Source organism: Callionymus lyra, unplaced genomic scaffold (genome assembly GCF_982586985.1).
Source record: "Callionymus lyra unplaced genomic scaffold, fCalLyr1.hap1.1 HAP1_SCAFFOLD_641, whole genome shotgun sequence".
In the NCBI taxonomy this organism is placed as follows: Eukaryota; Metazoa; Chordata; class Actinopteri; order Syngnathiformes; family Callionymidae; genus Callionymus; species Callionymus lyra.
Genome location: NW_028258872.1, coordinates 1 through 5,000, shown reverse-complemented (window position 1 = coordinate 5,000; position 5,000 = coordinate 1). Strand labels below are relative to the sequence as shown.

At 65.5% G+C, this 5,000-nt stretch overlaps 1 non-coding gene across 1 annotated transcript; it reads left to right on the top strand.

Annotated features, from left to right (window-relative positions):
• Positions 1 to 3,163: 3,163 nt before the first annotated feature.
• LOC148057780 (5S ribosomal RNA) lies at positions 3,164 to 3,282 on the top strand. The gene has a single exon (XR_015710416.1). It is a non-coding gene; the product is annotated as a 5S ribosomal RNA (ribosomal RNA).
• The last annotated feature ends 1,718 nt before the right edge of the window (positions 3,283 to 5,000 follow it).

The window sequence follows — 5,000 nt, the reverse complement described above, 5'->3', positions numbered from 1 at the left end:
CTCCTGCGGGCATGGAGAACCAGGGGCCTGGGGAGCCTCCTCCTGCGGGGATGGAGAACCAGGGGGCCTGGGGAGCCTCCTCCTGCGGGCATGGAGAACCAGGGGGCCTGGGGAGCCTCCTCCTGCGGGCATGGAGAACCAGGGGGCCTGGGGAGCCTCCTCCTGCGGGGATGGGGAACCAGGGGCCTGGGGAGCCTCCTCCTGCGGGGATGGAGAACCAAGGGGCCTGGGGAGCCTCCTCCTGCGGGCATGGAGAACATGGGGGCCTGGGGAGCCTCCTCCTGCGGGGATGGAGAACCAGGGGGCCTGGGGAGCCTCCTCCTGCGGGCATGGAGAACCAGGGGGCCTGGGGAGCCTCCTCCTGCGGGGATGGGGAACCAGGGGGCCTGGGGAGCCTCCTCCTGCGGGGATGGAGAACCAGGGGGCCTGGGGAGCCTCCTCCTGCGGGCATGGAGAACCAGGGGGCCTGGGGAGCCTCCTCCTGCGGGGATGGAGAACCAGGGCGCCTGGGGAGCCTCCTCCTGCGGGGATGGGGAACCAGGGGGCCTGGGGAGCCTCCTCCTGCGGGGATGGGGAACCAGGGGGCCTGGGGAGCCTCCTCCTGCGGGGATGGAGAACCAGGGGGCCTGGGGAGCCTCCTCCTGCGGTCATGGAGAACCAGGGGGCCTGGGGAGCCTCCTCCTGCGGGCATGGAGAACCAGGGGCCTGGGGAGCCTCCTCCTGCGGGGATGGAGAACCAGGGGGCCTGGGGAGCCTCCTCCTGCGGGCATGGAGAACCAGGGGGCCTGGGGAGCCTCCTCCTGCGGGCATGGAGAACCAGGGGGCCTGGGGAGCCTCCTCCTGCGGGGATGGGGAACCAGGGGCCTGGGGAGCCTCCTCCTGCGGGGATGGAGAACCAAGGGGCCTGGGGAGCCTCCTCCTGCGGGCATGGAGAACATGGGGGCCTGGGGAGCCTCCTCCTGCGGGGATGGAGAACCAGGGGGCCTGGGGAGCCTCCTCCTGCGGGCATGGAGAACCAGGGGGCCTGGGGAGCCTCCTCCTGCGGGGATGGGGAACCAGGGGGCCTGGGGAGCCTCCTCCTGCGGGGATGGAGAACCAGGGGGCCTGGGGAGCCTCCTCCTGCGGGCATGGAGAACCAGGGGGCCTGGGGAGCCTCCTCCTGCGGGGATGGAGAACCAGGGCGCCTGGGGAGCCTCCTCCTGCGGGGATGGAGAACCAGGGGCCTGGGGAGCCTCCTCCTGCGGGGATGGGGAACCAAGGGGCCTGGGGAGCCTCCTCCTGCGGGCATGGAGAACATGGGGGCCTGGGGAGCCTCCTCCTGCGGGGATGGAGAACCAGGGGGCCTGGGGAGCCTCCTCCTGCGGGGATGGGGAACCAGGGGGCCTGGGGAGCCTCCTCCTGCGGGGATGGAGAACCAGGGGGCCTGGGGAGCCTCCTCCTGCGGGCATGGAGAACCAGGGGGCCTGGGGAGCCTCCTCCTGCGGGGATGGAGAACCAGGGCGCCTGGGGAGCCTCCTCCTGCGGGGATGGGGAACCAGGGGGCCTGGGGAGCCTCCTCCTGCGGGGATGGGGAACCAGGGGGCCTGGGGAGCCTCCTCCTGCGGGGATGGAGAACCAGGGGGCCTGGGGAGCCTCCTCCTGCGGTCATGGAGAACCAGGGGGCCTGGGGAGCCTCCTCCTGCGGGCATGGAGAACCAGGGGCCTGGGGAGCCTCCTCCTGCGGGGATGGAGAACCAGGGGGCCTGGGGAGCCTCCTCCTGCGGGCATGGAGAACCAGGGGGCCTGGGGAGCCTCCTCCTGCGGGCATGGAGAACCAGGGGGCCTGGGGAGCCTCCTCCTGCGGGGATGGGGAACCAGGGGCCTGGGGAGCCTCCTCCTGCGGGGATGGAGAACCAAGGGGCCTGGGGAGCCTCCTCCTGCGGGCATGGAGAACATGGGGGCCTGGGGAGCCTCCTCCTGCGGGGATGGAGAACCAGGGGGCCTGGGGAGCCTCCTCCTGCGGGCATGGAGAACCAGGGGGCCTGGGGAGCCTCCTCCTGCGGGGATGGGGAACCAGGGGGCCTGGGGAGCCTCCTCCTGCGGGGATGGAGAACCAGGGGGCCTGGGGAGCCTCCTCCTGCGGGCATGGAGAACCAGGGGGCCTGGGGAGCCTCCTCCTGCGGGGATGGAGAACCAGGGCGCCTGGGGAGCCTCCTCCTGCGGGGATGGAGAACCAGGGGCCTGGGGAGCCTCCTCCTGCGGGGATGGAGAACCAAGGGGCCTGGGGAGCCTCCTCCTGCGGGCATGGAGAACATGGGGGCCTGGGGAGCCTCCTCCTGCGGGGATGGAGAACCAGGGGGCCTGGGGAGCCTCCTCCTGCGGGGATGGGGAACCAGGGGGCCTGGGGAGCCTCCTCCTGCGGTGATGGGGAACCATGGGGCCTGGGGAGCCTCCTCCTGCGGGGATGGAGAACCAGGGGGCCTGGGGAGCCTCCTCCTGCGGGGATGGAGAACCAGGGCGCCTGGGGAGCCTACTCCTGCGGGGATGGAGAACCAAGGGGCCTGGGGAGCCTCCTCCTGCGGGCATGGAGAACATGGGGGCCTGGGGAGCCTCCTCCTGCGGGGATGGAGAACCAGGGGGCCTGGGGAGCCTCCTCCTGCGGGGATGGAGAACCAGGGGGCCTGGGGAGCCTCCTCCTGCGGGCATGGAGAACCAGGGGGCCTGGGGAGCCTCCTCCTGCGGGGATGGGGAACCAGGGGCCTGGGGAGCCTCCTCCTGCGGGCATGGAGAACCAGGGGGCCTGGGGAGCCTCCTCCTGCGGGGATGGGGAACCAGGGGGCCTGGGGAGCCTCCTCCTGCACCAGGGGGCCTGGGGAGCCTCCTCCTGCGGGGATGGGGAACCAGGGGGCCTGGGGAGCCTCCTCCTGCGGTGATGGGGAACCATGGGGCCTGGGGAGCCTCCTCCTGCGGGGATGGGGAACCAGGGGGCCTGGGGAGCCTCCTCCTGCGGGGATGGGGAACCAGGGGCCTGGGGAGCCTCCTCCTGCACCAGGGGGCCTGGGGAGCCTCCTCCTGCGGGGATGGGGAACCAGGGGGCCTGGGGAGCCTCCTCCTGCGGGGATGGGGAACCAGGGGCCTGGGGAACATTTTCAACACTTTGGGGCATTTCACAAGCGCTTCCCTCGCTTACGGCCACACCACCCTGAATGAGCCCGATCTCGTCTGATCTCGGAAGCCAAGCAGGGTCGGGCCCAGTTAGTACTTGGATGGGAGACCGCCTGGGAATACTGGGTGCTGTAAGCATTTTTTTTTGCCATTATTTGTGGGTAGAAAAGTGAGAAAAGTGACCTAAAATAGAACCGGGACTAGGCGGCAGTTCCCCCCACCAGGCGGCGGCATTTGGGGCATTATTTGTGGGTAAGAAAGTGAGAAAAGTGACCTAAAATAGAACCGGGACTAGGCGGCAGTTCCCCCCACCAGGCGGCGGCATTTGGGGCATTATTTGTGGGTCAGAAAGTGAGAAAAGTGACCTAAAATAGAACCGGGACTAGGCGGCAGTTCCCCCCACCAGGCGGCGGCATTTGGGGCATTATTTGTGGGTCAGAAAGTGAGAAAAGTGACCTAAAATAGAACCGGGACTAGGCGGCAGTTCCCCCCACCAGGCGGCGGCATTTGGGGCATTATTTGTGGGTCAGAAAGTGAGAAAAGTGACCTAAAATAGAACCGGGACTAGGCGGCAGTTCCCCCCACCAGGCGGCGGCATTTGGGGCATTATTTGTGGGTCAGAAAGTGAGAAAAGTGACCTAAAATAGAACCGGGACTAGGCGGCAGTTCCCCCCACCAGGCGGCGGCATTTGGGGCATTATTTGTGGGTCAGAAAGTGAGAAAAGTGACCTAAAATAGAACCGGGACTAGGCGGCAGTTCCCCCCACCAGGCGGCGGCATTTGGGGCATTATTTGTGGGTCAGAAAGTGAGAAAAGTGACCTAAAATAGAACCGGGACTAGGCGGCAGTTCCCCCCACCAGGCGGCGGCATTTGGGGCATTATTTGTGGGTCAGAAAGTGAGAAAAGTGACCTAAAATAGAACCGGGACTAGGCGGCAGTTCCCCCCACCAGGCGGCGGCATTTGGGGCATTATTTGTGGGTCAGAAAGTGAGAAAAGTGACCTAAAATAGAACCGGGACTAGGCGGCAGTTCCCCCCACCAGGCGGCGGCATTTGGGGCATTATTTGTGGGTCAGAAAGTGAGAAAAGTGACCTAAAATAGAACCGGGACTAGGCGGCAGTTCCCCCCACCAGGCGGCGGCATTTGGGGCATTATTTGTGGGTCAGAAAGTGAGAAAAGTGACCTAAAATAGAACCGGGACTAGGCGGCAGTTCCCCCCACCAGGCGGCGGCATTTGGGGCATTATTTGTGGGTCAGAAAGTGAGAAAAGTGACCTAAAATAGAACCGGGACTAGGCGGCAGTTCCCCCACCAGGTGGCGGCATTTGGGGACCCGTAGTGTGGGCAGAAAACTCACCAAAGTGACTTAAAATAGAACCGGTGCAGGCGGCATGTTCCCCCACCAGATGGCGGCATTTGGGGACCCGTAGTGTGGGCAGAAAACTCACCAAAGTGACTTAAAATAGAACCGGTGCAGGCGGCATGTTCCCCCACCAGATGGCGGCATTTGGGGACCCGTAGTGTGGGTAGAAAACTCACCAAAGTGACTTAAAATAGAACCGGTGCAGGCGGCATGTTCCCCCACCAGATGGCGGCATTTGGGGACCCGTAGTGTGGGTAGAAAACTCACCAAAGTGACTTAAAATAGAACCGGTGCAGGCGGCATGTTCCCCCACCAGATGGCGGCATTTGGGGAGCCGTAGTGTGGGCAGAAAACTCACCAAAGTGACTTAAAATAGAACCGGTGCAGGCGGCATGTTCCCCCACCAGATGGCGGCATTTGGGGAGCCGTAGTGTGGGCAGAAAACTCACCAAAGTGACTTAAAATAGAACCGGTGCAGGCGGCATGTTCCCCC